The sequence below is a fragment of the Pinus tabuliformis genome, chromosome Q (assembly GCF_031772625.1).
Source record: "Pinus tabuliformis cultivar Carrire ecotype Pingquan chromosome Q, CPIR1, whole genome shotgun sequence".
Classification (NCBI taxonomy): Eukaryota; Viridiplantae; Streptophyta; class Pinopsida; order Pinales; family Pinaceae; genus Pinus; species Pinus tabuliformis.
This window is the reverse complement of record NC_142296.1, coordinates 598687152-598712719: the sequence shown is the minus strand read 5'-3', so window position 1 is coordinate 598712719 and position 25568 is coordinate 598687152.

The window sequence follows — 25568 nt, the reverse complement described above, 5'->3', positions numbered from 1 at the left end:
GATGAGATGTAATGTAATCAAAATTCATTTCTAATAAACGAATGTGTAGATACATTCTCAATATCTGAGGGTTTATGACGAAATATTTCCTGTTGACTTGAAGGACAACAAGTTGTGAATCCAGGTTGACAACCAACTCTCGAAATGCAAGAGCAATGGCTTCTGACAACAATTTGATGACTATGTAATATTCAACAATGTTATTAGTTGTGCAACCTAAACAAATATCTTGAATATCAATCAACTCACCATGAGGGTCATAAATGGCCCATGTCATGGAGGACATATTTAGGGTACTACGGAAAGCACCATCAGCGAAATCGATGTGAGGAGTCACAGACATCCGCAAAGCAGGAAAAACATAGTAAATAGGAAAGTTGTTTGAAAACTAACACACCAAACCACATTGCCCAAAAATGAATGACACACTAATGTACACAAGTAACCATGCAAGATGACCTAAGCATAGTACTTTTGAGAGAGTCCATGCTGGGACTCAGGTAATCAATCAACACAGATGAACACTGGAATTTTACTGTTGACATGATAGGTAAGCATCGACTCGGCAAAATAATAGAGTAGAACTCATATAAGGCATTGCCCCCAAGCCCCCTAGGTGAGGAAGGGTTACGAGTCAGACGGAAACCCCTTTGAAATACTGGGAAATAGATAAAAACTCAGGGAGGGAGAAAAATCCTGAATCTATGAGGGGATAAAGGTGCGCTCAGTTGAAAGATCTTGACAATGGCAGGCGAAACTGACATCTCAATAGGCAGTGGAGAAGAGCACCTCTCAACACATATAGACATGACTGTCGGGCTAGGCAGGAACGAGGAATGATGATGAGTATCATTCGAAGGTGGTTCCTCTAGAGACATTACTTCCATGATACTCTCGGTAGCAAGAAAAGTCTCAGCTAAGGGATCAGGAGATTCTGACGCACCAATCCACGGGGATTGCGAATACATATCAAGGGAAGTCCTCGAAACCAGAAAAGCATATGATACGGAACTTGAGGTCGAAACAATTTCCACGTAACTGATTTTGGCAAGACGAAGTGGCATAAATTCGCCCTAGGTATCAACAAGATCTATTGAAGGTATGACCCAAGGATCAAATTTGACCGAGATCATGTTGACAGAGGCAACACGAGGAGGGTGGAGCGGAAAAATTTCCATCAAGGCGGAGTCTTTAAAAAAACCTGCCCCACACTCTCATAAAGAGATCTAGTCTAAACATACAAAACATTGTCATCTGAGGAGGAAGAGGCAAAGTGAGACAGTTGGTCGACTGTGACGATCTTCCATTGATGAGGAAAATGAATCACGCAAAACATGGAGGCTACAACATGCATGGCATGGGTCCAGCTTCATTCGAGTAGAAGATTATAATTGAGATTAGCATCAACAATCTCTGTAACCTCAATGTGTATTGTCTTGCCCTCCAAAGTAATGGAAAGGTTGGGTAAGACACTGAAGGGTCACGAATTGTGCCCATCAAAAGCTTCCAAAGTGTTAGGGGATTGGTTCAAAGTAGCTGATCCAAAATGGATCTTATATAAAAACCTCTAAGTCTAAAGTCTTCATTTGATTAAATAGCGCAAACAAAAGAATGGCAGAAAAACCCAAAATCCAAAGGGAAGCAGAGAAGCGCAACATGAATTCCCCAGAGCCATTGGATCCACGGGATCAATGGATGAGATCAAATTGCATCGGAGGAACCCAACGGCATATCAACCTTAGCCTCAAGTGATTTACGATCAGCGATGACATATGAACTATTGATCGAGCACGTAGATCAACAGTGGAGCGAGATCATATCACATCGCAAATATGCTAAAAGGAGGACTTAACATAGGCAGAAGGATTTTAGTGGACCTGAAGGAGTTATGGATTAAACAACGAAGGATTTGAGTTCCGTGGTAAACAGTATTTTGGGCGGGCTTCAGGCGGTAAGTGGTATTGGAAGGGCTTCACCCGATTCCATACGCCAACCGACACTAGCATGTTGTAGGAGAGAGAAAAACCTCTTTTTCAGGTTGGTAATCTCCGTGTAAGTGGGCCACACGAAATGGCTGTCAGCCATTGGATTGGAGAATGTGGATCAATGTTGGAGATTGAACAGACTACTTGATGTTTCGGGTTGGATGCGAACCATCGGATTGAAGGCAGATCAACGGTGTGGAATACAAAGGGATTATGACTCGTAGCTAATGCGACTTGCAACTATGATCAAGGTGGACCCGAGAGGATTATAGGGCGGACTTGATATCTTTTGAAGTCCAGGTTGGTTAGATTTTCCACTTTTTTAGAGTATTTCCTATGTATTTCTCTGAGTAAATATAGAAGCGATTCCCAGGGATTTCACCCGTGCCAAGTGGTCCTTTCCAGTGTAAAATAGGTAGAAAATGTGGCCTTCATGCCTTAAGCGTTTTGCAATGATTGTTTGAACGCTCAGCAGGGAGATGATGGGACAACGCTAGGAGCCAGAGAGCCCAAAAAGGGAAATGAACATACAAGCGCTGTAAGCTTAAAAATCCATCCCATGACAGAATAGAAGAGAGGAAGTCAGTTGAAGACAGTCACAGAAAGACAATCAGTCAGTCAGATTGAGGAAAATTGAATAGACGAATAGAACAGAGGGAGAGTTTGTGCACTCTTTTAGACTCGAGGTTTTCGAGCAGATCCCTCTTTAATGTCACTGTTGGTTGAGACTCTGTTTTTGAGCTCACTCTTGTAATAATCTGTTCTTGAAGACATAATATAGAGGTCGACACTGAAAGCTGGACCAGGAGATGTAGCCAGGAAGTCTGGTGAACTCCTTGATTACTTGTTGTGTTGATGTGTTGAATTGTTATGTTTTCCAATTGTTAAATGTCTATATTATTTGCAATCTTTTCGATCCATTGCACTAAATAATATAGGCATTCCTGCACCTGAGTCTGTAATACCTTTTCTTCTTGATTTAGTATCCATTTCAGATCAAGTGGTATCAGAACATCTGGTTTTGTTAAGGTTAGACAAGCTTGTGCTGGACTTTGAATGCTAACTAGATTAAAGATCAGACTAGGAGAACGAGAACTTGTTGAGGCTAATCCAGATATTGGAAGAGTCTATTCTCAGAGGAGAATGGTAGAAAAATCTCCATTGGGATCATAATTTCAATTTATATAAAGTTTTAAGATACTCCAAGCCATGGTGGAAGAGATGTATCTGGAGTTTAAGAAGGGTCGAGGTGAAAGCACTACAACACCCAAACCAGAAAAAGGAGCAAAGGAACCTTTTCTAGTTGCACCTCCAGAAGGCAAAGGAAAAGGAGGCATGACTCCTCCACCATCTCCTCCATCATCATCCTTGTCATCATCATCTTCTAGCCCTTCTAAGAAGAAGAATAAAACTTCCTGAATCAAATTAGATGTGAAGTTTGATTTGCCAATTTATGATGGAGAACTCAATGTAGAAAAGCTAGATAATTGGATAAGACAAATTGTTGTATATTGCAAGGTACAAAATGTTGATTTAGAAGGGAAGAAGATTCAGCTAGCTAGCCTTCAACTTGGAGGAACTGCACTAGTATGGTGGGAAGGCAAGACATACGCTGATCTGCAAAAACATGGTAAAATAATTTATACTAGGAATGAATTTGTTTCTGCTATCAAAAAGCAATTCTATCCTTTAGCTTACATGCAGCAGGCAATGATGAGTTGGCAAACTCTTCGTCAGTTGAAGGGTCAAAGTGTACAAAGTTATACTCAAGAATTCAGAAAAAGAGCTTTGACTCTAGGTATATCCTTGGACTCACCTGAGACTTTATTGAAGTATATAGGTGGTCTTCATAGCTATTTAAAGCATACTATTCTCATGTTTAATCCCACTAGCTTAGATGATGTATCAGTTCAAGCCACACATCTAGAAGCTAGATGTAAGAATGTAAACCCAGAGGTTGGGGGAACATCTAAATATTCTGTAAGCAAGAGCAAGGAAAAGAAGAAGCTGAAATGGAAGGAGAGGAAAGCAAACACTGTAAAGAAGGGTAAACCTCAATGCGCTCATTGGAAAAAAGAAGGACACAATGAGGCACACTACTGGTCTTTGCATCCAGAACAGAAACCTAAGAAGTTCGATGGTAAGAAGAAAAAAATGCTACTGCTATTCAACAGGACTTGGGATCAGATTCACGCGATGAAACAACAGTTACAGCGACAGGTATTAGAGGTAAAGATTCTGAAGCATCCACAAGTAATTCTGCACAATTTGTTGATATGAATTTAATAATGAGAGGGAAAGAAATGAGCTTTTTCGTATTACAGTAATTTCCAAGCATAATAAGATTGATGCTTTATTTAATAGTGGATCGCAAGTAAATTTGATTCTTGAAACAATTGTAAAGAAGTTGGGATTACAAAGAAAACCTCACGAGAAGCCATATCCATTAGGTTGGGTGTGTGATAAAACAAAGTTGCAAGTAACGAGACAATGTAAACTTAGGTTTGCTATTGGATCAACATTTGTAGATGAGGTTGAGTTAGATATAGTTCCATTGGATATATGTGGTATTGTTTTGGGAAGTCCATACTTGTATGATAGAAAAGCTATTTTCTATAGAGCTGAGAATAAGTATCAACTCACTAAAGATGGAATAGAATATATTGTAAGAGCTCATAAACTCAAAGGTAACTATTCTCTCATAAACTCAGGACAGATGAAAAAAATTGTGAATTCAAGTAAGCAATTTTTACTAATGGTTGTAAAGGCAAAGGATCCTGAAAAATCCAATGCAATTGAAGCATGTGATTCTAAATAGAAAGCTGATTTAGTTAAAGTTATTTCAGAATATGATTTCCTATTTCAAGAACCTAAAGGTCTGCCACCCAAGCGAGAAATAATACATGATATTTATTTGCAACAAGATCCAACATTACCTAACATTGGAATGTACAGGTTGTCAACTTTAGAGAATGTAGAGATAAAGAATCAGGTACAGGAGTTGCTCGATAAAGGGTTTATATGACCAAGCACATCACCATGTGGATCTCTAATCACACTGGTGAGAAAGAAAGATGGTTCATAGAGAATGTGCATTGATTATAGAGCACTATATAAAATAACGATTAAGAATCGTTATTCTCTTCCTCGTATTGATGATTTATTAGATTAATTTAAGGAATCAATTTACTTTTCTAAGTTAGATTTACGAAGTGGCTATCATCAAGTTAGAGTTGTAGAACAAGATGCATGGAAGACTGCTTTCAAGACAAAGCAAGGACTGTATGAATGGTTGGTTATGCCTTTTGGCTTAACTAATGCTCCTGCTACATTTATGAGAGTCATGAATGATGTACTCAGACCATTTATTGATGATTTTGTAATTGTTTATTTATATGACATTATTGTTTTTAGTAAGACATGGGAAGACCATGTAAAGTATGTGAAGTAGACTTTAGATGTTTTAAAAAGAGAAAATCTCTATGTAAAACTGTCAAAATGTGAATTTGGGAGAACATCTTTAAATTATTTGGGTTATATTGTAGGGGGTGGTGAATTAAAGATAGAACCCTCTAAGGTTGAAGTCATTGTGAACTGGCCTAAACCCAAATCTGCTACAAAGGTTAGGATTTTCCTAGGGGTAGCACAATACTGGAGAAAGTTTATTGCTAACTTCTCATTGATTGCAGCTCCATTACATGCTTTAATAGGATTGAAACAGGTGTTTAAGTGGGGAGGCAAACAACAGAAAGCCTTCGACACCTTAAAAGAGAAAATCAGTACAGCACCAGTACTGGCACTGCCATATCTTCAACATCCATTTGAGATTGAGATAGATGCCAGTGACTATGCCATGGGAGCAGTGTTGATGCAACACGGAAAACCCATATGCTATCATTCTGAGACATTTACTTCTACAATAGTATATTATCCCACATATGATAAAGAATTGTATGCATTAGTACAAAGTGTGAAAAAGTGGAATCATTACATAATGGGTAAAGAAACAACCATACATACAGATCATCAACCACTCCAATATTTGCACTCACAAACTAAATTGCAACAATAAAGACATTATAGGTGGATGGGTTTTCTACAACAATTTCATCTTTTCATCAGATATAAGAAGGGCATACACAATAAGGTTGCAGACATGTTATCAAGACCAATCATAAATACATCTACTATACTTAAGCATAACTCAGTAATGCATGAAAGTTACATTGAACAATATGCTCAAGATGTAGATTTTAAAGATGTATATGCAACTTTAAGTCATGGCAAGAAAGTAGAAGAATTGGATTATTATGTAAAGGACCAACTCTTATATCATTTGGAAAAGTTATGCATTCCACAAACTGAAAGAGTTAACATAATCCGTGAAGCACATACTTCTCTCATATCAGGTAATTTTTGTGTAAGTAAAACAATTGCACAAGTGCAAAGGTTCTGTTGTTGGCCAAGAATGCATGAGACAGTTTCTAGATATATCAAAGGGTGTACTATGTGTGCTACAAGCAAGCCCAGTAATAGAAAATTAGGCTTGTACACTCCACTTCCAATTCCTTCTCGTCCTTGGGAAAGTGTTTCCATGGATTTTGTTGGGGGATTGCCAAAATCTAGGAAAGTTCATGATTATTTGTATGTTGTTGTGGATAGGTTCAGTAAAATGTGTATTTTGATACGATGTAAAAAGCTAGTTACAGTTGAACAAACAACAAAGTTGTTCTTTTAGAATGTATGGGTTCATTTTGGGTTACCCACTTCTATTATATTTGATCGAGATTCTAAATTTTTTGGGAAGTTTTGGTCAAGTTTATGGGAGTTGATGGACACCAGATTGAAGAAGAGCACAACATTTCATCCACAAACAGATGGTCAGATAGAAGTGGTCAACAGGACAGTGATCCAGTTGCTTAGAGGCTATTGCAGCAAGCATCCCAAGCTTTGGGATGAGCATTTGTGTTATGTGCAGCATGCTTACAACCATGCCAAGCACTCTTCTACTCAGAGATCTCCTTTTGAGACTTGTTTTGGTTTTATACCAAAGTCTCCCTTGGATTTTGAATTTGGTAAAGACATAACAGTTGATGGAAACAGTGATGTGGACAAAGCAACCAAGTTCATTGAAAAATCCAGGAAATTCACCAGGCAGTACAAGAACAGCTAGAAAGAAGTCAAGCCAAGTACAAGGCAAGACATGACAAGCATCGAGCTGAACATAGTTTTCAAGTTGGTGATCAAGTTTGGTTGTATATCAACAAAGACAGAATGCAGGGTGAAGGTAAGAAGCTAAAACCAATAAGGTATGGACCTTTCAAGATACTTGATAAAATTGGTGAAAATACTTTTCGCCTTGATTTGCCAGCTTATATGCAGATCTATTTAGTTGTTAATACAGAAAACTTGAGATTGTATGAACCTTCATTGATTGAGAATCCCGAAGAGCAAAGTTAGTTGCCTTCTATTGGGGATTTGTTGCTTGAGTATCTCAATGAGTTACAGGAGGACACAATTCTAGACAGGAAGGTAAGAACTACATGTCAAGGGGACGTTGAGTACCTGAGGGTGGGACTCAAAGGTTCAAATCCAAGCAAAACATGATGGATAGAAGTTAGACAAGTGAAGGAGTAGTATCCTCACTTGCTGTAATGCTAAAAACCAACTTTTGGTGGTCCAAAAGCTTTTTAGTGGGAAGGCGTGATCCAAAATGGATCTTGTATAAAAACCTATAAGTCTAAAGTCTTCATTTGATTAAACAACGCAAACAAAAGAATGGCAGAAAAACCCAAAATCCAAAGGGAAGCAGAGAAGTGCAACATGAATTCCCTAGAGCCATTGGATCCACGGGATCAACGGATGAGATCAAATCGCATCGGAGGAAGCCATCAGCATATCATCCTCAGCCTCAAGCAATTTGCGATCAGTGATGACATATGAACCATTGACCAAGCGCACAGATCAACAGTGGAGCGAGATCATATTGCATCGCAAATATGCTAAAGGGAGGACTTAACACATGCGGAAGGTTTTCAACGGACCCGAAGGAGTTATGAATTAAACAGCGAAGGATTTGAGATCTGTGGTAAATGGTATTTCGGGTGGGCTTCAGGCAGTAAGTGGTATTGGAAGGGCTCCACCCAATTCCATACGCCAGCCAACACGTAACACGTTGCAGGAGAGAGAAAATCGCTTTTTCGGGCGGGTAATCTTCGTGCAAGTGGCCCACCTGAAATGGCTGTCAGCCATTGGATTGGAGATCGTGGATCAATGGTGGAGATTGAGTGGACTACTTGATGTTTCAAGTTGGATGCGAACCGTCGGATTGAAGGCAAATCAACGGTGTGGAATACAAATGGATTATGACTCGTAGCCAATGTGACTTGCGACTGCGATCAAGGCAGACCTGAGAGGATTATAGGGTGGACTTGATATATTTTGAAGTCCGGCTTGGTCGGATTTTCCACTGTTTTAGAGTATTTCATGTGTATTTCTGTGAGTAAATAGAGAAGTGATTCCCACGGATTTCACCTACGCCAAGTGGTCCTTTCCATTGCAAAACAGGTAGAACAGGTGGCCTCTGTGCCTTAAGCATTTTGCAATGATTGTTTGAACGCTCAGCAGGGAGATGGAGGGACAGCGCCGAGAGCCAGAGAGCCCAAAAAGGGAAATGAACAAACAAGTAGTGTAAGCTTAAAAATCCATCCCATGACAGAATAGAAGAGAGGAATTCAGTTGAAGACAGTCAGAGAAAGACAGTCAGTCAGTCAGATTGAGGTAGATTAAATAGGGGAACAGGATAGAGGGAGAGTCTATGCACTCTTTTAGACTCAATCTTTTCGAGCAGATCCCTCATTTATGTCACTATTGGTCGAGACTCTGTTTTTGAGCTCACTCTTGTAATAATCTATTCTTTAAGACATAATGTAGAGGTTGACACTAAAAGCTGGACCAGGAGACGTAGCCAGGAAGTCTGGTGAACTCCTTGATTATTTGTTGCGTTGATGTGTTGAATTGTTATGTTTTCCAATTGTTAAATGTCTGTATTATTTGCAATCTTTTCAATCCATTGCACTAAATAATATAGGCATTCTTGCACATGAGTCTATAATACCTTTTCTTCTTGATTTAGTATCCATTTCAGATCAATAAGAGAACTAATTTCCTTCCAGCAAGTGACTGACATGATGCCAGTGGAAGCACCTTCATCGATGATGGTCCTCTGAATGATTTTCTCATTCATGATTACCTGAATGAGAAAGGCAATCTGATGAGGGAGGCGTGGAATGTGGTTTTCTAAATCAAAACATATCAAATTGGAATCGGTAGGGTCAATGCCCCAATAGAAGACAACAAAGATTTATGCCGAGACAGATAGCTTTGGAGCACCTCGAGAGCCGACATAGCTGAAGGTGCCTAAGCCAAATCCTCAACAATATTATAGTGCTGAGCATCTTGAGCGTTGGGATTGTACGAGTAATTCCTTAGAACACCTTGAGAAGGTGGTCAAATGGCAGAATCAGGGTTAGGGCACTTGAAATGAAGAGGGCCAGAACTCAGGGCAGAAGAAGAAGGGGTGGCCTCTTTCTCTTTCCCGGCTATCAGAGCAAGAGTTTGATAATCTTTTGATCTAGTAGCCACATTAATAGGCACACTCATCATGAACACTTAAGATCCGAAGGTAGCAGATGATTGAGTTTGGTATACCATTTGAGTTTGCTAAGATGGAAAAGGCTCTTTCACGATAGCTCGGGTCCCTTTGGTAAAATGACTAACTTCAAATCGTCGAGGACAATTCTTAGTATAATGATCCTCCTCACAAATGAGCCATGGATACTTAGGCTTCCGTTATGAAGAATCACCAACAAACGACTTAGGAGGAACCTGTTTTGGGGTATCGACTTTACCCTTGCCTTTTCCTTTATTCTTACCTTTCAAGGATTTATCCGCTGTGGTAGACTGGATAACATGGACCTCTGAGTTTTTACCAAGGCCAGATGGATTTTGGGAGGAACTATTGGAAGCAGTGTTCGAGACCAACTTCTGTTTGGATGCATATTTGGGAGGGGTTTGGGAAACTGAAGCAATTACTCTATCAACAAGAAGTGTAGCATGTGACTTCGATGTCGTGGGATCAGATGATGGTCGCAGAGCATCGAGTAATAACTCATACAAAGTGCTAGACTGAGAGTAAACAAGATCTATGGCTTGTTTTTGGCACGCGCAATGGCTTGTTCTTCAATAACGCATCAACCCATAACTATATCACGAGCAATTGGAGTGATGAATGACTTGGTAAACCATTCGTGAGCAACTGATCAACAATCCCGAATTTGATCAGGCGATGTCTACGTCTCCATTCATGGATGTGATCGGAGATGTGTGTTGCAGTATCTTGCTTAAGTGATGTGAGAAAATAGGTGCCAGTTTCATAGCGAACCAACAACTAGAAATGCGTGAGGAGAGCTATGGCTAAAGAGTTGAAGTCATGGTAAGTACTTCGAGGAAGCTCGATGTACCACTTGGCTATAGCACATGTGCGGGTTTGTTGGAAAAGACGGAGATGAATAGAGTCATCAACGTAGGAATTTGAAGAGCACCAGAGGTGATATGTCATCACATGGGCTTGAGGAGCTTCTTTCTCTTTTCCATCGAACTTAGGATAATCGCTTGGGATCTTGGAAGGAATTGGAGGCCAATATCGCAAATGAAGAATTGGATCATTCATTAGTCGAGACACATCTAGCGACTCTAGTGTGGCCAAGAACATCAATTGAGTATTGAAAGGAATTGGAGGTCAATAAGAGGGTCCAACTGGAGGAGCCCATCCCTGCTGGTAAAGATTTTGGCCCCATAGTGGAGGGTTTTGGCCATATGGCATTTGATTATGCCCCCACTGTAGGTTACCTTTGTTGTAGGGAGGATTTTGACCTTGAACACCTTGGAACTGTCCGGTCATAGTTTGTTGATAAGCAACATATGAGTTAAGAGGTTGTTGAGCCTATTGACCTTGCACATATGGATATTGCACCTATTGTCCCTGAACATACGGGTTCTAAACTTGCTGCCCCTGAACAAGAGGATTTTGGACCTGTTGTCCTTGGACATAAGGATTGTACACTTGCTACCCCTGAAAAGGAGGATTTTGGACCTACTACCCTTGGACAAAAGGATTTTGTACCTATTGCCATAGTACATTAGGATTTTGGGCCTGCTATTGCAGGACTTGATTCTGGCCTTGTCCTTGCAAAATGGATGGGCTACGCCATAGCCACCCTGAAAAGTGGATGGGCCAGGCTGAACATACTGCCCAGACTAAAGGATGTAAGGTTGATTTACCATTCCTTGAGAACCATATGGAACATAAGGAGTTTGGTACTGAACCTCAGCCTCATAAGGCTACTGATACTGGAAATTTCTTGACTTAGATGGACCAACGGGATTTTGGACCAGTTGGTATTGGACATTTCTCGATCCAGCAGGATCAGCAGGGATTTGGATAACACCAGAAGAAGGTTGGTTCATGCCAACCATGTGAACTTGTGAGCTACTCACATTGGTGGTGCCTGACACCATAGAAACACTCAAATCCCCCCCCCGCCCACAAGTCGGTGGCACAACTTGTCCACTTACTAGAGGGATCGAAGAACTAACAGTAACATTCTTTGAGACCGCCGGTTGAACCAGACGGGTGACTGGGATGAACGAGAGAAGAGGGTTCAGAACGGTGGGTTGCATTGGGATTAAGGTAACAGATTGTTGGGAGGTCAGGTTCATAATGAACAGACCTGTAGTAGGCATGGTGCCAAACGCCAAAATAGGGTTGTGATAAAGTGATGAGGCACTAGGTGTACCTAAGACCAATTGTGCTAAAGTCACATAGTTAGGCAGAAAATCCCGATACACACTGATGGGAATGCTCCCCGTATAGGGGAATCCTTCAAGAGGAAATTGATGTTCTTCCTCTTGGAGTAGAAACTTCCGATTGATCCAGATCGGTAACTAGAACGTCACTTTCGGGTTTCATAGCTATGAACAAATAACGGCAAATGACTGAAGATGTATGAGGGGATAATTCCAAAGGAACACTTGGCTGATCGTATGGACTGTACGGATGCTACGGTGATATCACAACGTGGTCGAAGAAAGGATTCAGAGGATATATAACCATTCCAAGCTGACCGTCTATAGTTGGCGAACTCTCAGGAGTCTGGATGGGATTTTTCGGAGATTCCGAGCCAATATCAGTAGGTGACCCAGTATCTGAAGTAGGTGAGGACAAGATGACAAAGGTTGAATGCTCAGAATGATTCCGAGTTCAACACCTTGGTCCTCTAGTGACTTTGGTAATGCAAGGAAAGGCTCCTTAGAAAATCTTTCAGACGGAGGAGAGGAAGAGGAACTAGGTGAACCAGATGGTTCAACCATGATGACCTTGTCTTAGTTAAAGAGAGATAAATTTCAAAGCTTTAAAATGTACTTTAGGGAAAACTCACAATTTGGTATACAAAAGACTAACAGGATGTTATAAGATCGCGGGCAATCAATTTTTTAAGACACATAAATAAACTGGGGCTCTTTCATGTTTTAAGAGTCGAGAAAGAAGAAAAGATGACTCTATCACTTTCGATTGGAAACGAGCTCAAAAGGACAAGTGATTGAATGATCTTTTAAGTTTGATCAGTCAAAAATATCAAATGACTTCTTCGAATGATCTAGGTAAAAAGGATTACCAGGCAACCATGAACTGTAGAATACCTCCCAGCAAACTGAGAAGTACAGGCAGGCAATCTCTTTGAATGCTATGTTCAGAGTATCACGTTTTCAAGGCGGTAGACTCGGCTTCCTATGGATAAAGGATTGCAGCCTAGAGGGGTCTCCCATTATATACTCGACAGTACGGGGAGCACAAATCTATACTAGCGCTATCTAGTGTCGAAGCTAACGATAGCAACTAGGTTTAAAGACGTCAAAACACGTCTCTAGCCTAGACCTTATAGATGTGGTCGTTAGAATTCAAATCTGCCTTAGTTTAATTGAGTTCATTTTAAAGTTTGTCTTGAATTATGTCTCGGTTTTCAGACCTTAGCGCTGTGACTCGAAAAAGCCCTGAATGCAGCTAAATGAGACAAGACCCTTTCAATTCGATGAATTGTCTACACTAGAAAGGGTAGAAAACACAATCAAATGGAAACAACCAAGCGACCGAAAGCAAAATGATTTTTCACTACTTCACTTTTCAAGAAAATAAACTAATGAAAAGTACATTCCAATTCCTAATTTCCTAACAAGTACACTTGAACAATCCTTTCAAAAGTAAGGAGAATTCTTTTTCGTTTCAAATGCCAATGCAATCTTGGTCTTCAATGATGCTAACTACCATAACATATTGATGCAACAAACTAGAATTTTTTACTTTTCATAAAATGGCAAAATGAATTTCTCGCAAAACACTTTAATGTAAAAGTTTTGAGACAATCAATTCTCAAGCAAATGAAAATCTTGAAAAGAGAATCTCTTTCAAACTAATGACACCACGACTTCACCAAAAGCAAGACAAGAAATGTGATATATGTCGGAAAAGAGACGTTTAGACAAGTAAACAAAACTCTTCAAACTTGTGTAATGGAGGTCAAAGCCATAGAAGGACCATAACCGAAAAGCAAGGAGTAAATGCACCAACAACTTGACTCACTGAGTTCACAATCATCTGAATGGATGACAACCTATATGTGCTAGTGCCACTAAACATCCAATGACCCAAGAAATCAAGAAAAAAGACGGAAAATCAACAAGAAAATAAACCAAATGAAAAGTAGCTTTCTAGTCATGGAGAACAAAGTCTAAACAACTTATAGGGGAGAAATCATGAGAGTAAAACACACTGGCCAAGATCTAGGGTGAACCCTAATCTTCACTTACAAGAATTTATGTAATTTCCTAACTGACAAAAACCACCAGAAGGGGGTCAACATGACTATTTATCAGCATATAGCACTGATCGGTGCAACTGTCAGCGAAATAAGTACGCTGAGCGAGAATGCAAAGAATTTTATTTTTTTTCAAAAGTTGGGACCAGACTTGCTACTATGAATTTCAAACCTAGAGTAGTAAGCAAAGCAAAGCAAACAAAACTAAAGGGAAATGGTGAAACTAGAAAAGTTCACACAAAACCATGAAATTCCAAGCAAACAAACAAAAGGATTGGATCCCCAGTGGAGTCGCCAATTTGTACCTCTGGTACCAACTCATTTTGAAATACCAAGAACATATATTCATAATTATACATCATTAGGATGTGATAAGAGGAGCATAGCCTTGGACTCCAGCTCCGCACATAAGTCATGACCCTATAACATTCAAAATCCCATTCCTCCACACATGTATGTTTGTCATTTCAAACCTCTAAGCAATATTGTTGTTACATATATTTTGTTATTGCAAATTCTTCATCTGAAGTGTATTGTTACAATTCCTAATTTTGTTTTTAGGAGAAAGGAAAGTACCTAATTATTATGTTTTAGTGGAAATGAGTGTATGAATGTAGAATGAAGTTCTTCGCCTAAGGATATTCCATTGCAGTAGTAAGAATTGCAAATATTATGAATATCACATGAATAACAACCATAATGCATCAGATTTGGAATATCCTTATGAAATCCTTCGCATGAGATTTGGAATTTGATCCTCTATGTTTTTCTTCCCCTATAGACCATTCAGCATGGCATGCATTATAACTCTTGACATTTATCCATTAGTTGGGTTGTCGTTTATCAGTAAAGCAATGTGAGCCTTTACCTTAACTATCCAAAGTTCAATTCATGATGTTTCAGTGCATGCAACTCTCTCCTTTGCTTAGGAATTCTTAGAGTGGCACGTCCCAAGGGTTTCATTATTGCTTAGGCAAAATATTGGGTGGTTCTTGGTGAAAGAATAAAAATAACAACATGTATCCATTTATTCTCATCATATTTCATCTCCAAAGAAATGAAAATCTTGTATGTGAATGCTTCCTTCACTTGTCAAGTTACAGACTATAACCTGGTATATGTGAGTGAAATAATAAACTGACTTACTAGATTAAAAAAATACTATAAAGAAGGATGATATCTACACCAAATTTCTAAACAAAATTACCTGATTTATTCCAAGAGACCTCAACTCAGGGATTAAGAGAAAAAATTTTCTTAAAGAAAAATAGTTTGTATGAAATGTTCAATGTCCATCACATTTTATCCACAGATACAAAACAATGGGATACATTGAAATTGTACATGTGTCCTAGAGGTATTACCACTGATAATATAATGCATCAGATTTGGAATTTGATGCATCTTTTACTTATTTATCTATTTGCAAAAAATATTGATTGAGAATGGGAAAATTGGTGTTAAAACTGCATGGTCCCTAGTTAAAGACTCTAAAAATGAATTGTGAAGAAAGAAGTTGTACATGGAAGTGGGATTAATAGTGGGGTTTTTGTAAAATAAAATATAAATATTTATTATCCAATAGCCCCATTCTTTCCTTTCTTTCTTGTCCTAAGAAAGAATTTCTAAATCCAAGCAAACACTGGCTAAAATTGGAATTGGCTAAATCTTGCATAAAAAAGAATGAATCATAAGTTGCAAAAATAGGTTGGTTTTGTTGTCCCAAAGGTAATTTTCCTCTCCCAACAACCATTATTGTAGGATCAATAAATTCAATATCATTTGAGTTGTTATTTTGAAGTGTCTGATGCAATAAAATGTATGGATTTGAATATGTATTTTGAAATGTTGCAGAGGCATCATGATCTTGAGTTCCATTGGAGAAAACTTCAGAAATCCAAAATACAGTCAAAGTTAACTCAACATAATATATATACATGTTTTTTTAAAGAAATTAAGGTGTAAACCCTTAAATATGTTTCGAGTACAGTAAGCCAAAGGAAAGGAAAGAAAATCTCTCTGGTGAGTCCATCTTTCTGGGAAAGATTCTTCTCCAACGACGTATTTTCTGCGGTGGAAATCATGATATTGTGTGGTGTGTACACCAGAAAATGGAGCAGAGGCATGGTCTTTTGCAAGAAAAAAACAAACCCAATGCAGCAAATATGAAGCTACGAAGTTCCTCAAGCTTTTTCTCTTGATCCTCTCCAATCTCTTCTCAAACAAAAATAATTATTGGAGCACTCAAAGACCTAAAGGAGATACTTCTATGAAAATGATATACATACATGAATTTTAAAGGATTTTAAGGTCTAAATCATGAGATCTATTTTGAGTCATGTAAGCTAAAGGCGAAGAAATAAAAATGCATAATCAACGTGCTTTGGTTACCAAGGCCCTAGTGGGTAAAAATACAACATAATATCCCACTTTGAAGGATGTACGTAGAAATGGTGACAAGTGAATTGTAATTGTTTCAAATCTCATGCATATTCTAGGAATTCTTGGAGGGCTTAACTATTGTGCTGAAGTGGTGGGCAGGGTTAGGGAATGGTTTGATGGAAATATTAGAGACAAAAGTAAGGTTTTCAATGATTTAAGAGAACAAACAATGACATTTAGGTCTTTAAAGGGTATACAAGCAAGACAAAATCTATAAGTAGGAATTTTAATGTCTTTATGGATGTCACTAGAGACAAGGGTGGTGTTATTGAAAGGTTTCAAAACTAGTCTGGAATGGAAAGAATAGTTTCGAAATGGAATGTTTTGGAGAAAGGGTAAGACGTTATTTGTTGCATAATTTACAGTGGTTTGAGGGAGAAGGCACCATAGAGTTTTTGAAAATCTCAAGAACATGAATAAGCTACAAGGTGAGACTTTAGAGAGGGAAAAGGAGAGAGGAGGGGAATTCTTGGCAATGAGTTCCAAAAACCAAATTTTATATAAAAAAGGACAGAGTGCGGTGTTCTAGGGGAGATAAATCACGAGGTAGGTGAGTTAAGTCTCCGACATTGACAACAATATTGTTTTTTACACTATTAAACATGCATCTCCCTTTAATCCTAGCCTATGTTTGGCATCATGTCCAGTGGTCTCTTTGGAATCATGATGACAATCCAAGTGATGTTAAGGCATATGGTGGTTGGATTAAGAGAAAACTCTTTTATCCTAGTTGAATATCTAGCAAAAGTAATGTGAATGTGTTGACGGTGTTGGACCCGCCAACATGTTAGGGGATCTCCCCAGTAAGAAGACCCAATTATACCTTAGATCGTTTGGTGTAGGAGTCCCAACAGTTGTTCGTACAATATCGCCTTGTAATTTCACACAAAGGCAAGTAAGATGTCCTTGTTGGTAGCAAGGGTGTGATATATTCAACAAGTCAAGGAAGGTGCATGAACAGTTCTAACATACACAGGGTGAGGTGAGCGCACACCTTTGAAACCTGTGAAAGCACATGGTTAAGAAGGGAACACAAGAGCAAAGATTCATCTCAACATGGAAGGCAAGTAAGCTAGAAATCCAAAGTGATGGTTAAACCAACATCACATTTCAGTGAGATTCATACATACATATACAGAAAATAGCTACACATGCATGCGTAAGAAAACATATCATTTAGAGTAAACAAGATAGTTGAAATACAATACGACATATGCATGAAACGTGTTGGATCTGTTATGTTAAGAGTGTAAGTCCCAGTCATACAATACATCCATAAACCACCACCAGTTCTGATAGCGAAACGTTACAGTCACTGTCGCCTGCTCATCCAAAGAGATATACTATCTCTGTTTACTAGAGAAGCCAAGGCTCATTACAATAGTATCCAAGCTTACTCTAAGATACTCCTATCGAAAGCTTGGTTGACCAAAATCCTTTACAATGAGTTATGAGGGACTATTTATAGCAAAGGGTAGGGTGCCCCTTGACATTCCCCTTTTCGATAGTTCATCTACCCTCATGACTCTTCATCTACTTTATGATTGTTACACCCAACTATCGACACTTGAACTTACACTTGACAAGACATTACATACAATCTGCACATGTACCCATGTGAGAAAAAATAGGCTTGAGAAAACCATGCAAGACATCACTATGACTCGAACAATGCCGGGAAGACTAGCTCTTCGACATATTCATGGTGGTCGATAGTAGCAAAGTGATGCCAAGCTCAGTAGCCCACGATGGTGTCCGTGTACTCTAAGGTGACATCTTTCTGGAAACAAACTCTTGCCTCCATAGCATCCGAGTACACTGATCGGGCTCCTCTGTCCAACTCATCTGATAACATGCGCATCATTGCCTTGAGTGCGGCTGAACCAGCAACATACTGGTGCATGTTTTCTACACTGATCACCAAGTTTTCGATGGTGGCTATGCGCATCAACTCGTCAAAGTACGAGTTAAGCTCGAATTGGACCTGCGACTTTGTCTTTTCCTGGGTGAGTGTCCCAATAGATGGGATCACATGTGCGTGCACAACAACATCCATACTCCTAAATACCCGTGCATGGGAACCTTGTAGAGTAGTGATGAGCTGCAAGAAATCTTCATAGTTCCAGATCTGACTCTGGATGTGTGCCTTCAGCTCGACTGCTCTGGGCTTCATCATCTTGGGCAAGTGTAACGGGGCTTCCTTGTATCCCATTGTCCATGTTTTCATGTAATCAACAATAGCATGCACGCTCGACAAGATACGTGCTCTCCTCGCACACCGTTGCTGCCAACCATTGAGATGGACAGTTGCCTTATGCACGGTACTAAACTTGGAATACAATGCTCGCATGACTGTGTCAAGGGACAATACTTCATCCAGTATTGTTTTCTTCAACTCCACTTGGGTGGATGCTTTAACCAACTCTCCTCCCTGCTGGGCCATCTATAACTCCTTAGCCATTCGCTTGTTCTCTGCTCAGGAAGTGAACACTCGAGCTAGTTTCTTCGGCATATTCTCTATTATCATCAGCCAATGCTACTGGATGTTTGCGTACGTCAGACATAATCACTCATTGCTCAAACTGTGCAGGATATTGTAGGAATTTACAGGGTAAGTTCCTCAGAAAGAACACCAAAAGGACACCGCTCACAACCAGATCTCAAATCAATACACCAGTATTTTTGACGTGGTTAAAACCCTCAAAGTGCAAGGAGGGAAACAGTCCACGGCCTGTCCCAACGTGGGTACTACAGGCAATTTATTAATCAAAGAATGAAAATTTACATAAGCTTCTCTCATGCACGGATTACCCGAACAATGACCCTCCATGCGCTTTAAATAGAACTCATGGACCAATCGGGTGTCAAGCCACGGATCAAGTGTCGGTAATACCGAGGTGAGAGTGAACCGTCGGATCACTACATATCGTGACCGTCGGATTGTAAGTTACAAAATGTACAACGGTAAAGAAACACACTTTACCTAACTCTAACCTAACTCTATACTAGACCAAGTTGAACTTAACTATATCCTATGTGTCGGAATATCCTAACATCCCCCCTTAAGAACAACTTGGGATAGGATTGAAGGATTTACAAATATGACACAATAGGAGAAGGAAGGAGGCACTAGAGCCTATCCCCCCTTAGTGACAACTTCCTGAACTCCAAGCATATATCGAAGTTTAGTGAACTTCGCCTCTGTGAGAGCCTTTGTGAAGATGTCTGCAACCTGATCATCTGTTGGACAATATTGCACTTCAAGAACATGGTCATGAATGAGCTTTCTGATGAAGTGCATGTGTAGTTCAATGTGTTCGCTGTGCTGATGCTGGACTGGATCTTTGCATAGCTGAATGGCACTTTGATTATCACACCAAAGTGTGGTTGGATGCTGCTGCTCAAAGCCAAACTCTGATAGGATCTGACGAAGCCACAAGGCTTCCTTACTAGCTTCCACGGCACCACGATACTCTACTTCTGCTGACGAAAGAGAAATGGCAGCCTGTTTCTTACAAGCCCATGTAATAGGTCCTGAACCAAGAGTGAAGACATAACCGGCAGTAGACTTCCGATCATCAGGGTCACCAGCCCAATCAGAATCAGTGAACCAACTAACAGAGGAGCTGCTTTGGCACTGTAATGAATCCCAAACTGTACTGTACCTCGAACATAACGAAGTATTCTTTTAGCTGCTTTCCAATGACTTTCACGGGGGTTTTGCATAAAACGAGCAACAAGGCCAACAACAAAGGAAAGATCAGGACGAGTATGGGTTAAATACAAGAGTTTTCCGACAAGTTGACGGTATAAGGTAGCATCAACTTCAGGAGAAGTACAAGAGACTGAAAGTTTGACTCCAGACTGAAAGGGAGAAGGGGCTGGCTTACAGTCTTCCATGTGAAAATGACGAAGAATATCACAAGCATACTTGGACTGGGAAAGGAAAATACCCTCCTGGGATTGCAAGACTTGAAGACCGAGAAAATAGTGTAAGTGTCCTAAGTCTGTCATGTCAAATTTCTTTTTAAGGCTGGACTTCACATGGTTTATAAGGTTGGGATCACTACCAGTAAGAATAAGATCATCAACATAAAGAACAAGGATGATAAGAGAGTTGCCCACTTTCTTGGTGTAGACAGTATTGTCAGAATGACACCTAGAAAAGCCAGATTCTAAAAGAAAGATATCCATTTTGGCATACCAAGCCCGAGGAGCTTGCTTGAGGCCATAAAGGGATTTCTTAAGTCGACAAACAAGGCTGGAGTCTGTTTGTATGAAGCCAATGGGTTGTTCCATATAGATTTCTTCCTGCAAGTCCCCATGCAAGAAGGCAGATTTAACATCCATCTGATGGACTTCCCATTTTAAAGAGGCAGCAAGGGAAAGAACAAGGCGGATAGAGTTCATTTTGGCAACAGGGGAGAAGGTTTCAGTGTAGTCAATGCCTTCAACCTGTGAAAAGCCCTTAGCAACGAGACGAGCTTTATGTTTATCAACTTTCCCATCTGGTCCATACTTGGTTCTGTAAATCCATTTACATCTAACAAGTTTGCGTCCCTTTGGTAGAGGAACAAGATCCCATGTATCATTTGTCATCAATGAATGATATTCTTCATTCATAGCTGCTTCCCAATGTGGATGGCCTGAAGCTTCTGCAAAAGTGTCAGGATCATGATTTACTGGAGCTTGAGCCAGTAAAGAAGAGGCTCTTTCAAACTGAGAACGTGTACGTCGCTGATCTGTAGGATCACCGGCAAGATCACCTGCTGCATCCCGAGTAGCACGGACCCATCGTGGAAGTTGAGGATCTTGAGAAGGTGGGGGAGGATTATCATCCTCGCTTTCATCATCTGAAGAAGAAATGTTTTCAAAGGTAGAAGAGATAGGAAGAGGTGGCACATCCGCTGGACTAGGCTCGCAGGCCGATTTATTTTCATCAGACTTTACATCTCTTCTAATGATAACATTTTTGGACTTAAATGGAATAAGTCTATAACCTTTTACATCTTCAGAATATCCAACAAAAGTACATTTCTCACTCTTAGGTTCTAAAGCTTTATGCTTTTCATCTGGAATATGGGCCCATGCTTCACTTCCAAACACACGAAAGTGACTTACATCTGGTTTAATGGAACTCCAAGCTTCTTCTGGAGTGATATTCTCTAGAACCTTAGTAGGAGTGCGATTGATTATATAATTTGCACAATTAATTGCTTCGGCCCAAAAACTAAGACTGAGTCCTTTAGATTGCAACATACAATTAGCCATTTCCTTTAAGGTGCGATTTTTCCTTTCAGCTACACCATTTTGTTGTGGAGTGTATGGAACAGTATGTTGCATTTGAATTCCATTTTCGGTGCAAAAGTTGATGAATGTGTTTTTAACATATTCTCCACCATTATCAGTTCTTATCTTAAGAATTTGATGTCTAGATTGTTTTTCAACAAAGGCTTTGAAGGCCAAAAAGGTGTTAAATACTTCGCTCTTAAGTTTTAAGAAGTATACCCAAGTGCGTCTGGAGAAATCATCAATGAAAGTTAAGAAGTACTTGCAGCCAGAGAATGAAGCAACAGGAAGAGGACCACATAAATCACTGTGCACAAGCTGTAAAGGGGCTGAGGCGTGCCAAGAGGCACGTTTGTCAAAACTGTCCCGATGATGTTTTCCGAGTACACATCCGGAACAAACACCATCTCTGCAAGATACCATAGGAAGACCTGTCACCATATTTTCTTTACATAGATGCTGAAGGGAGCGATATTTTAAGTGACCAAATCGCTCATGCCAAAGTTTGCTCACTTCATCATTATGAGCAATAAATACTGAGGGAAGATTTGATGACCCAAAGTTGTGAAACTTATACAACCTTTTGGAATCATCAGCAAGACCAATAGCTAGAATCTGTTTAGGATCTTTTAGATCCTTGATTACAACATCATGACGTGAAAATTCAACAATTTTACCTTCACCTGAATGAGTTATCTGATAGATAGATAGAAGGTTGCAGGATAAGGTTGGAACACATAATACATCATTAAACTGACCATTGTCTAGATGAACAGTTCCAGTCCCTACAACATTAAGAGATCTATCATCACCAACATATATATTTTTGGTGTTACAATCATTTAAAGAAGAAAACATGGCTTGGTTTTTGGCCATGTGACAAGAGGCTCCAGAATCAATGAGCCACTCATGAGAATGAGAAGAAGAAGAAGATACATTTAATGCATAACCAGACTGAGATGATTGACAATGACACGCAGAAAGTGCCATTCCGGAAGTTGAAGTTGAAGTAGGCTCCACATGGATGTTATGTTTCTTCATTGCGGCTTCCAAGGCTTCCATCTTCTTAAAGCATTTAGATTCTAAGTGGCCATCTCGATTACAAAAGTTACAATGTCTATCAGTCTTCTTCCATTTGTTTTTATTGGTCTTATCATTTTGCTGAAATGATCTTTCATTTTGAGGCTGAGATGGTTTAGGACCATTCTTTTGAGGATATGACTTCTTAGGATTCTTTGAATTTGGTTGCTGCTGGGCGGCTAACGCTTTCGTGGAAGAGTTTCCAAGATTAAGAAGACCAAGGTGCAAGAGTTTTTCTTGTTCTCTTATTAAGGAATCACAAAAGGAGTCAAAGGAAGGGGCCTTGTAGTCTTTTCCTTGACAAATGAAAGCTTCCCTTGTAGAATGGAAAGTGGAAACAAATACAGAGTAGGCTGGTCCCAACTTAGTAAGGATGGAATAAATAAGGTTACCATCTTCTTTCTTAACTTTAACACCTTCCAAGAGATATCTAAGGGTCTTGAATTTGGACAAGAAATCTTCAATGCAAGAAAAATTATTAGGATCCAAAGTACTCATTTTCAAGTTGATGGGCTCTAATTTCATTTTTAATCCCAAAAACTTTAGCGAGTTTTTCTAATGCTTCATGAGGAGTCTCAAGTTCTGCAATGTGGAATCTAAGATCAGGAGAAATAGACATCCCTATCAAACCACGTGCTTGATCTTGTCTATTTTCCCATTTTGCAGCCTTGTCTTCATCTTTTGGTTTCTTCTCTTGGTCTGTGGCTATTCTGAAGAGACCTTTACTTCTAAGTAAATCTTCCATGTAGGCTACCCATTGGAAGTAGTTAGTGCTGTCAAGAATGACTTGGCATGGACTTTCCATTTTTAAAAAAACTGAAGCTGAAGATGCTGAAAGTAAGTGTTCCAATGGATAGATCTCGCAAAAATAGGCGGTTTAAAAAAAAAACGGCTCTGAAAAAGGCTTCCGGATGAAGAAGTTATGGCTTTTTGAAAAAAAAATTGTTGACGTTGCCGGCAAAGTGCGCGAATGTGCGGGAATGAAAAAAATCCGCCCCCACAAAATGGAGACTTGAACCCAAGACCTCTACTCTCTTAAAATAGCTTTGAACCAATTGATCTATACAAAAAATTTGAGAGAGAGAGAGAGAGAGAGAGAGAGAGGGGGGGGGTCTTGGTTTGTGTGCTTGCCTTGAGAAAGCTCTTTTTCCCTACAAAACACAAAACACAAAACCCAACACGAATATGCAAAGAAAAACGAACCTTGCGGCTCGAAGTTAGCTTTAGCCAAAAAACTAGAAATTTAAAAAAAAAAATCTCAAAGTTAGCTTTAGCCGAAAAACTAAATATTTTTCTCAATGTTTCTGATTTTCCGAGATCACACTAAGGTGCAGGGAAAAGAGCATACGCATGAGAAAAATCCTTCCTTTCTGTTTCTGATTTGCCCAGATCGCACAGAGTCGCAGGGCAAAGAGCATACGCAGAAATGAAAGGTATAGATCCGGTTAAAAAAAAAGCTAAATAAACTGAGACCGAAATAAGCAGAGAGAAAATAACAGTAAACTGCAAAAAAACACTGTATACCTCCCGATCTGAAAAATGACGCAGCTAGGGCTACCGGAAACCTTTTCGCGTGAAACGAAAGGGGTTCCTCACTGGAACAGATGCTCCGAACGCAACAGAGCAGTCCTCTCGGCTCGAAAGCAGTCAGAAATAGCAGATCTAGGAAACGACAGCCGCATGCAGTTCTACCGGCTTCAGATTTGGATCACCAACGGACGCGGCCCTCAAATAGCTCTGATACCATGTAGGAATTTACAGGGTAAGTTCCTCAGAAAGAACACCAAAAGGACACCGCTCACAACCAGATCTCAAATCAATACACCAGTATTTTTGACGTGGTTAAAACCCTCAAAGTGCAAGGAGGGAAACAGTCCACGGCCTGTCCCAACGTGGGTACTACAGGCAATTTATTAATCAAAGAATGAAAATTTACATAAGCTTCTCTCATGCACGGATTACCCGAACAATGACCCTCCATGCGCTTTAAATAGAACTCATGGACCAATCGGGTGTCAAGCCACGGATCAAGTGTCGGTAATACCGAGGTGAGAGTGAACCGTCGGATCACTACATATCGTGACCGTCGGATTGTAAGTTACAAAATGTACAACGGTAAAGAAACACACTTTACCTAACTCTAACCTAACTCTATACTAGACCAAGTTGAACTTAACTATATCCTATGTGTCGGAATATCCTAACAGATATGTGTGGTCATCTAGAGTCGATACTCTACGAGATTGCACAACTCTTTGTTGGGACTCATCGAATGAGATGTTGTTCATCTTCTCCCTCCGGATTGTCTCCAAGGATTTTAGTGTCCCCTTGGTCACTTGGGACTTGCTCCGCTTTTGGATCTGGTGAAGCTAGTGGGTTGACCTCTTGGTGGTGAGGCATGAGGTCGATGTTTTTCTCTGACTCCTCCTTGCCATGTCAACTACCTGTACAGGTGCAGTTTCATCTGTCTACACATGTTGCACTCCCTGATGTACCTGTTCTTCCTATGCTTCCTTTTCCTGTCTACGCAGCTTGTGTTCCTTCCATAGTTTCTCCTTCAACTCATTCAACTCCTTCTCTGATTCTTCCATTCTCTGTTTTTCTCTCTACCTTTGTGCATTCCTCTTGTCATGATGTTTCCTCTTCACCTCTATTGCCAAAGATTCTTTTTGCACAAGTGAGTCTACTCGGAACTTGGAGCTTTGTTCCTCCTCCATGTTGTCGACAATCTTCTTCTTGCCTTTGTCATGCACTGGCATGTTCACCTCTGCTACTGTTGCTCTTGGTGCTCTCCAGGCTGCTCCTTCACGTTGCTTTGCTAACCATTCGACAACAATGT